The sequence below is a fragment of the Heterocephalus glaber genome, unplaced genomic scaffold (genome assembly GCF_053883595.1).
Source record: "Heterocephalus glaber isolate CG9 unplaced genomic scaffold, H.glaber_assembly_v1.0 deba00001553, whole genome shotgun sequence".
Classification (NCBI taxonomy): domain Eukaryota; kingdom Metazoa; phylum Chordata; class Mammalia; order Rodentia; family Bathyergidae; genus Heterocephalus; species Heterocephalus glaber.
In genome coordinates, this window is record NW_028258344.1 from 25,507,648 (window position 1) to 25,517,921 (window position 10,274).

The following is a 10,274-nucleotide window of genomic DNA, read 5'->3' on the forward strand; positions in this document are numbered from 1 at the left end:
GCCAGTACGCGCTGTTTATGTGTCATCTTCCTGCACTATTAATCCCATCAATCAGGAGTAAAAACTATTTTTTAAATTGACAGTCCCAAAGTTCCCCTCTTTCCTGTTTTCTCACTCACTCTCAATTACCTACAGCCAATGTAGACTACTTATGCTTTCCATACCTACATTAGTCAGCTTTTCATTGTTGGGATGACTGATATATACAACTTAAAGAAGGGAGAATTTATCTTGCCTCACAGTTTCAGAGATTTTGGTCCCAGGTTAGCTGGTTCCAAGGCAAAAATACCATCCTGGCGAGGTGTGAGAGAAGAAAGTGTGTTCTCCTCCTGGTGGCTGGAAGCAGAGAGCAGGAAGAGAGACAGAGCAGAAACGATGCACTCCAAAGGCCTGTCCCCAGTGACCTGCCTCCTCCAATTGGCTCCCTTTTCTCTTTCTTTCTCTCTTTCTCTCTTCCTCTCTTCCTTTCTTTCTTTCCTTCCTTCCTTCTTTCTTCCTTTTTTTTTTGTACTGGGAATTGAACTCAGGACCTTGCACTTTCAAGGCAGGCAGTGGCACCAGAGAGGTAAATCCCCACCCCGGGTCCCTTTTCTAATAGCCCATTCAAGTATGGACTAATCAGTGGATTGATCCATTGATAAAGTTAGAGCCCTCATGACCCCATCATCACCTTCTAAAAGCCCCATCCCTGAACACATGAGACTTTGGGGGAATAGATGTAAACCTCCACAATTCCCAAATTTTATTAAAATGCTTCTAACTCCATGTCTGGTGGACATTTTTCCAACTGTTACCTAGATTTGCCCCTGGTAGTTTGTGGAAACTTATCCCAAGATCAGTCCTTTCCTTCTGGCTTCCATCTGTAATAAACCCTCTTATTTAAGAGAGCCCTTGGTCTCGAGTGTGTTTCACAGTGTCTTTCCGATTTCTCCTGAGAGTCTTCCCTCCAAATATTTACAGTACACTGTGGGTTGTACTCTCAACATACTTTCCTTTTCTTATTCTTGGTGGAATAGTTATTGATCTGTGTGTCTTATTCTCCTACACACACACACACACACACACACACACACACACACACAGAGTATTGCCTGCTAGAGATGGCACAGTAATCAGGAAAAAAGAAATAGCTGCTTTGGATCCCGCCTCTTGCAGCTAGGTGCACAGCTCTGGGCAAGTTCCCTATCCACTCTAGACTTAGTTCCCCCAGAGGGTAATGCTTATCCTTTTCAGATTAAATTAAAACATGGACATTAACTACCAGGTGTTCAACAGATGCTAACTCTTAAGAACTATAGCTATCAGGTGGGAGAGTACTGAGTGTTCCCATCTCCAGATCCCTGCAGTGCCCAGCCCAGCCTTACAGAGAATAGACACTTGGAATTTGGATGAACTGAGACCTTCCTTGTCTCTGGTTAGTACTTATCTCAAATTTAGTAACAGTTGGACAAAGACTGTGTTGAACTAGAGCACTGAAGCATGCTGCCCAGATTTGTCAGGCTCTAGGGTTCTCAGCTGGACTAAAATGGCCCAGTTCTTACCCAATCATTACAAAGCTGTTCTTGTAGGGTGAAGTCCAGCCATCACTTATGTTTCAGAACAGGTAGAGCCATGTGACAAGTAAATATCCAAAAAGGAAAAGCCCAGAAAATGAGGTGATACCCAACAGCTTCTATCCTAGTTTCATGTTTTTAAAAAGTAGCTTCAGGGTGCATCCCTTGGCTCCCTGGGGTCATTTAGCTGAGAAATCCCAAACTGTGGTCTTAGCGGAGCTTCCTCATGGGAATGACTGCAGAAAGTAAAAAAAGGAAAATGTGATTCTCCCAGACAACAGAAAACAGTCTTCAAATAAATAAAGCAGACATTCCCATGTGGTATATTCTCTGGCATAACTCCATTCATAGGGATTTCCACAGGCAGACTGAATCGCCCCTTATGGAAACATAAAATAGCAATCTAGGTGTCCCCTACACTCTCAGTAATTCTGGGAATCCCTCTCTAAAGCTCCTATAAATTAATGCCTTCAGGCGGGGGATTTAGCTCAGTGGTTCTACCACCTGCCTCGAAAGTGCAAGGTCCTGAGTTCGATCGCAGGTACAAATAAATAAATGCCTTCATTGGTGTTAGCTAGCAGGTAATGGATTGCAAGCAGTGGACAATGATTAAAGTGGAAATGTCTGAGACCAAACAAGAAAGGACCCAAAAGAGGAAAAGGAGTACTTCCATCAAAACAGCCACATCAGGGCCGGGGATTTAGCTCAGAGGCTTTGCTGCCTGCTGTGCAAGCGCAAGGGCCCGAGTTCGATTTCCCGGTACCAAAAAAACAAAAATCCACATCCCTGCTTCAGGTGAGTTTTCTAGGTTGATCTTCATGTGCCTTGAGTGTAATTCAGTAATTACTGCTGCTTGTAGAGAGAAAAATAAAAAGTAATTCACTGATGAATAAGTACAATAGTTCTTCAATCCACATGCATGATCTCCTTTTCTATCACTTCCAGCAAGAGAAAGCAAGTGCACACACACACACACACACACACACGCACGCACGCACACACACTCAAATTTTATAAATCTAAGAAGATCCTGGAGTTTTTGATATTAGCAAGTTCCCATTCATCTGTCAGACAAAAAGAAAAGAAAACAAAAAAAACAAGAACAGTTATTCCCCATGTTAAGAAACAGAGAGGAAGGGCTGGGGATTTAGCTCAGTGGTTTCATCACCTGCTGTGCAAGCCCAAGGACCCGAGTTTGATCTCTGGTGCCAAAAACAAAAGCAAAACAAAACAACAACAACAACAAAACCACAGAGGATAGTGCAGGGGATTTAGCTTAGTGGTTCCGCCCTCTGCCTCACAAGCGTTAGGGACCTGAGTTCAATCCCCCCTACCAAAAAAAACCCCACAAAAAACAGAGAGGACATTTTGGAGTCACAAAGAGAAATTCCTGAGACACAAGAAACATTTTTACAAAGATGCAACATAAGCTTCAAAGTCTGCAGATTGTTGCTTCTAATAACCTTCAAAATAGGCTTTTACAGGGTTTGTGTTACATTGAGATTTGGTGAAAATGGGAGCAAGGCACAAACTGTAATGGTCTCCACGAGACTGACTTCTGAGAGTTTCACTAGACATAGAATAAAAATGGTCCTTGTTTGACCCCCTATCTTTATATCAAGCAAATAAATAAGAACCCCTTCGTAAATAATCAGGATAGCATACCAGCACTGAGGGTTATCTGCCAACTCTAGTGTGGTTTTGGAGGAATGCAATCGGGCTAATCTTATCTATCAAGTTTATTCTTCCTCCAGGCTTGAACTGTGAGGGAGGGAGGAGGCAGAGGGGCGGGAAGGGCAGGAAGTGAACTCATCCTCACCTTTGCTCCCTGGGGAGACCCAAGTCTGTTTTTAATGAGTCCAAATCATCCGAAGTTCTCGATATACATGAACTTTGCACGCACACATGGTTTCACTCATTTCAATTTTGTAGCAAAAGAGACAAATGTCATACTTTTTATGTCTCATGTTTTTTCACTTTGAATTTGAAGTAAATCTACAAGATTTACTGTGTTTTCTAGGGTGTTATTGTTTCACAAATCAGGTACTAGAGGGGCTGGTCCTTTGTTTTTCAAGGAAAAGAATAATTTTGGATGGCTCTAAACAATTTATTATTTGCAGGCATGCACAAAGTTTCTGGTTCCAAACCTAGGTACCAAAGGGCATGAGAGAAGTTCCGTGAGATATTGAGACCTCATTAATTCATTAATTCAACAAGTATTTATAGAAGATTTGGTATTTGGCAAGCACTATACAAGGCAATGGAAAGGCAAGAATGAGCAAGATTGCCCCCATGGTATTTACAGTCCAGAAGCAACTATGTAGTATACTGCGCTAAGTCCCAAAATTTTGGTTTTGTTCTTTTTGGTGCTGGGGATTGAACCCAGGGCCCCAGCCAAGTACTGTAGTATCAATGAAGAAATGCAGAACCCTTAAGGGAACAGTCAGGAGAGGCTTCTTGGAGGAAGGCACATGTAAGCTCAGACCAAATATGTAGATTGTATAGAAATGGATGTGGAAGTGAGTTGTTCATGAGCTCAAATGAGGTTCAAAATGGAAGGTGAGAGAGTATTAACAACGACGACAACGAAGACTAAAAACAATCTCAGCCTGATGGAAACATTCATAAGATGTTGCTGATACTCACCAAAATCTGCCTGACTGCGACCTTGTGTATGTGAGGCTGGAGGTGAAGGGGTGGAAAGACAAGGGAGAGGGGACCAAACCTTGAACGCCTTGTAATTCATATTGAGGAATTAAGACTGGATCCCAAGAGAATGGAGGAGCCAGTAAGCTCCGTATTTAGAGAAATTACTCCAACCTCTAAATCTTTCAGACTTTACCTGGCATTGTATATAAGTTCAGACAAGTAATGGGAAGGGTTTAAAACTTAAGGTAGTAAAAGAAATTTAGAACAGAGAGCCCTGTTGTTGATTGGAAAAACCCAAGCTCTGCAGGTGCACCCAGTCCTGTTTGCCCTGAGCAGGACTCAGAAAAAGAGGGGATGTCTAGTGTGCGGGGTCTGGACAAGCTGCCACTGTTGGGAAGTCCAGGCTATGTAGGCACCTCGGCACTGAGACTAAATCGATGACAATGTTACTATGGTGTTCTTCAGTATAATACCAATATTATATAGTATACTTCTCTTTCATTGTTGTTCCCATGTCCCACTTCTGTATCTCCATCCCAGCAATTTCTCAGGGAAAATGAGCATAGAGTGGTGTCCTAGCGCCCCCTGCTTTGTGCTGCTGGAAGTGCCACCCGCTCCCTAAGTAAGATAAGCAGTATATTTACAACTGTTTTTACTAGTGGGTCAATTATTTAACAACGAGTTTGCAATGTATTAGTGGAAAAGAATTCTCAAGTATGATAGCAAAATACGGTATTTCATTTTATTTGTTTATGATTAGCAAAGCACTTGAAAAGCTGAAGCAGCGAGAGGACTAACCTTCAGACCGTAACATACACAAGAAATGTAAATATTAAGTACTGCAAATATATACTAATAAAAACTTTTTTAAACATGTAGAGGGTATCTGTGGCTCTGCTTAAGGGGATGTGAGTTAACCCACAATACAATTTATGATGAGTTTCTCTTGTTCTATTTTTAATATTTTATATTTTGTAATATTAGGTATTGAACCCAGGGCATTGCACTTGCTAGGCAAGTGTACTAGCACTGAGCTACATCCCCAGCCCCCACCTCGTGTATAATACCATATTATTAAACTTAAATATTGGCCAATGAGGTTATTTGAAGGAAAATAAAATGCTTTGAAAGTGAAAATGCTTACATAAAATGATTCCCTGTGTGTTGTTTGCCATCTAGTGTTGATTTTTGGAACTAAAAAAAAAAGGCTAATACGTAATTTGGCAAGCAAGCTCACCAGGTGACAAAGGGCTGACTCAAAACAACATTTTCATTTTAAGGTAGCAAACTGTGCCATAAAACTCTGGGGTTTGTGAAGGTGGGCAAGTGGACGGGTAAGTTGGTACTAAGAAATTGATTGCTTCTGATCAACAAAGTTCTTCTCAATTCTGGCTACATGATAATATTACCCAGGAAACTAAAAGTACAGATGATCTGCGACACTCCAGACCTAGAGACTCAGAGGCACCCCATCAATGGCATGTTTTTAAATCTCCCTGGTGGTTCTAATGTGCAGTCAGGATGAGGGCTGCTGGGTTGTGGGTCAGGACTGTGGACCCCAACTGTGTCTCTATAGGAGTTCACTGCTCAGCTGTGTTGCTTTGTGCAGAAAAGCTGGGCTAATTAAATAACATCTATCTGCCTCAGTAAGATGAGGATAATAACTTCTCCTGGGGGTTATTATGAGAATTAAATACGATCACGAATATCAAGTGCTTAGCAAAATGCATGGTACACTGTGCTCAATGAGTGGGAAAATTATTAATAACAATACTTATTCCAAGGAAAATATCTTATGAGCTATTTAAAAGAATAAACTACTTAAGGGACATAAGCATGTTACATTTAACATCTTAGAAATTAGAAATGTAACAAGGAATATTTCTGTTCCTCTAAAAATAGGCTTGAGGGATTGAATGCTTGTACCCAATTCAACGTGAGGGCCATGACTCCTAAGAAGGATTTTTTTTTTTTAATCCATGGCACCGTAAGTTATTTCCAATCATTTACAAGTCTGTTAGATTCAATATTCCCAATTTCCTAGCAAACTTTGTTCTTCCTGCTTGTATCTGATTTCTCCTCCTGAATTAGTTGGGGGTAGAAGCACACCATCTATAAATGTAGTGACAGAAGATAAAGCCTGTGTAGAGTGGGGGCTCATTGTGACTCATTTTTAAAAAAACATCTTTTACTATACCAGTTTCTGGGCAGATGCAATACCAGCTGAAAAGGTTCCAAGGAGTTCTGTGAAAAACTAGTCTTTTAGTTTGGCTGTAGCATTCAAAGGGAATGTTAGGTGGGACTGTATTATACAAAATTTGGCTACAACAATTTGGATGTGGAAGACAACGGAAAGGTAAACATCAAATATAACAGTCTCCAAGTAGAAAGTGGGGAGGGAATATATACAGAATAGCTGAAAATTCTGAGTAGAAAACTAAGTAGTTTGGTTTGAGACATGTCATCTGGTAAAACACATCCTGGAGAAAGGAGCTGGAGATTCAAGGTGAGAGTTCAGAAAGGAAATATGGGCTGCAGGTCAAAATCTGAGAGGCAGTAGAAAGGATGTGCTGGTCAAAGTCAGGGATGCATCAGTTTCCCAAGTGACTGGCTAGCCAGGGATATGAGGACCGGGATGCATAATCTGGAACAATTTTATCATCAGAGGAAGAGAAGTTAGCAAAGGAGACTGAGAAGTGGACAAAGGGGACAATTTCGAAGTGTGATTTTAAAAACAGAACAAGCAAGGAAGAATTGCAGAAGGTCAAGGAAGTCAAAGGCAGAAGAGATTTCTCTTCTGTAAATCAGGACATCACTTCAAAATGGGCAGAACCACTGAAAAAGTAGAGGTTGAGCCAGACTAGAAATCCACACATTGTATGTTGCTATCACCTATTTTTTTTCAATGCAGTACTAGCACTGTGTCTGTTACACACCTTCTTAAATCCATTCTGTGGTTGGTAGACTTTGAGACTGCTTTCTGCTAGGGGTATTACAAATAATGCTGCTATGAACATATTTTGCAGGTGTACATACGCATTTGTGAGGTACATACCAAGTAGTGGAGATGCTGGATGGAACTAACCTTTGTTAGTTATTTCCAGATCTTCCAAAGTAGTTATACCCATGTACACTCTGCCAACAGTGTACATAAAATCAAGGCACTTTATGTGCTTCCCAACCCTGGGTGTCAATCTGAGAGGTGTCTGGCCTGTTCACTGTTGCTGAATTTTTGTTTTGCTTTAGCCATTCTGGTATATATAGTGTGACATATTATTATGTGGATTGCATTTGCTGGATAAGGAATCTTTTACATTTGCTTATTGTTTCAATGTCTATTCTGTAGAGTACATATTGAAATTATTTGCTTACTTGGCAATTGCATTATCTTTGATATGTAGGAATTTTTTACATATTTATTATGTGTATATGTATTTGCCTATATGGCGTTGCCATTCTTAATATCTTAATAAGTTTTTGTTTTTTGATACATCTTACTATATAGGTCACTATTCAGGATGGCTTCAAACTTGCAATCTGGCCTCAGCCTTCCCAGTACTGGGATGACTGGCATGTATTACCATGCCCAGCTTAGTAAATTTATTTTGATGATAGATTCTTTAGGGTTAGTACTATTTATGTGGTTACCAAGTCTTTTTCACCAATGTTAGGAAGATATGCTACCTTCTAGAAGCTGTTTTCCCTTTTATATTTAAATCTCAGACATACTTGGAATTGACATGGTGTGCTGGGATCAGTATTTTTCTCCCTTAATATGGATATCCAATTGATTACACACACCACTTACTGAAAAGACCAATTGCATTGCATTGCACTAGCATCTTCCATAAACTAGATAACTCTAGCATATTTTTGAGTCTATTTTTGGACTATTTCATTGGCCAACATGTCTAGCCTTGAGCTAGTATCACTTCTTTCATTTCAGAGTTCTATAACAAGTCTTGAAGGAACAGTCTAACTGCTCTTCAGATGACTTTAGCTATTGTTAGCCCTCTACATTTCCGTGTAAGTTACCAACCCTCTCACTCCCCATCCTTTGGATGTTGACTATCCCTCAGAAGCTTGAATGCTAAAGACTTGGTCACCAGGGTGGCAGGAGAGGGACATGCTGGAACCTTTAAGAAGGGCCTAATGGGAGGTCTTTATGCCACTGGGGGAATGCCCTCAAAGGGGACTGTGGGACCAGTTCCCTCCTCCTTCCTCTTTCCCTTCTTGGCCACCAGATGGAAAGTTTTGCTCTTCCACACATACCCACTATGATGAGCTGTCTCCTCCCAGGCCCAAAGCAATGGGGCCAACCAATTATAGATTGGAACCTCCAAAACTGTGAGCCTAAATAAACTTTTCTTTTTATAAGTTAATTATCTCAGGTATTTTGTTATAATGACAGAAAGCTTTTCAACCTCCCTCCCTCCCTCCCTCCCTTCAACATTATTGGGAGTGTAACTGGGAATGTGGTGAGTCTACAGATCAATCTGGCAAGAATTGACATCTGACCAATACTGAGTTTCCTAAACCACAAATCAAATTTAAGATATTTTAAATCTTTTTCAGCAATGTTTTGTAGTTTTTCAGTGCAGAACTCGTGTGTTCTCTCTCCATCCAGCTCCCTCTTTGTCTGTCTCTTGTGTGAGTACGGGGATCAAACTCAGGGCCTCATGCATGTTAAGCAAATGCTCTACCACTGAGCTACATGTGCAGCTCCAAATCTTCCATTAGAATAATTTCTAAGTAACTAGTTAGATGATTTTTTTATACCACTGTAAATGGTATATTCATTAAATTTATGTAATGTTAGGGTATACAAATGCAGTTACACTAACCTTATCTTCAATGACAGTCTAATTCTAATGTTGTGTCTGCAGAATCTTTTGAATTTTCTAGTCACACAGACTATAAATTAGTTTTATTTCTACTAATTAATTCTTTTACTTTGTTTTGTTGTCTTGCATTTAAGGCTACTTTATTGTTGTTGCTTTCTGGTACCAGGGATCAAACTCTGGACCTTAAGCTTGTGAGGCAGGCTCCAGAACCACTGAGTTAAATCCCCGGCCCAAGGCTACTTTAAATAAGCCATCTTATAAACAAAGCCTTACCTGCACCTTACGTATTTTAATATATTTTCAAATCAAAGGAACAACAGATAGGTATAGATGTCAAAAGTGAGAGAATGCAAGAAAAACAAACAAACACCTGGAAAACTGAGGAACCTGAAAAGGGCCCATCAGGGGACAGAACAAAAATACATTCTTGGAAGTTTTACTTGTCAATCATCCTTTTTCAATATAGTTTATAATGAAGATTGAGCCATAAAATACCCAGTTTCACTCAAAGGAAAATGTAAAAGCTATCTATAGGGGAAAAATTTTTAAAGTTCTTAGAAAAGCTGTGAAATCTACAGGTAAACAATAAGAATATATATTCACAACTCCAAGTTTCAAATATTTGAAACTCAACATAAAATTCTTAAAAGTAGTTTAAACTATATTTTAATAATATAAATATCAATTATACTTATTTAAAATTTTATTCATGATAAACTTTTATTTAAAATTGTAAAATAACCTACCTTAGAATTACATAATATGAAATATTTTAAGTACATGTGATTAACAGTACAATTGCCATAACTGATACCCAAATCTTTGTGTCTTTCTATAAGCACTTTTCAGTTTAAGAACTTTATCTAAGCACTTTTCATTTTATCAAATACAAGGTTCACATGCACCTATAATAAAACTTAACAGTTTGTTCACATGCCAACAGTCAAGGCTAAACAATAAATTAATCCTTTAAAAATGTGTGTGAAGCAGTGCAATTTTCTTTTTGAATCTGATAGGCTAAAGTCAATTAAAGAATATATAAAGACAGCAGCAATGAAATTAAATAAAGTTTGGGGGAGAAATCAAATAGTTCAATATTAACAACACTATATTTGTCAGCACAACCAAAACAGTTTAGAAAGTTAGATGTGGTGGTGCATGCCTTTAATTCCAGCTACTTGGGAGGCTAAGGAGAGGATTTTGACTTTGAGCTTAGTCTGGAAAACAC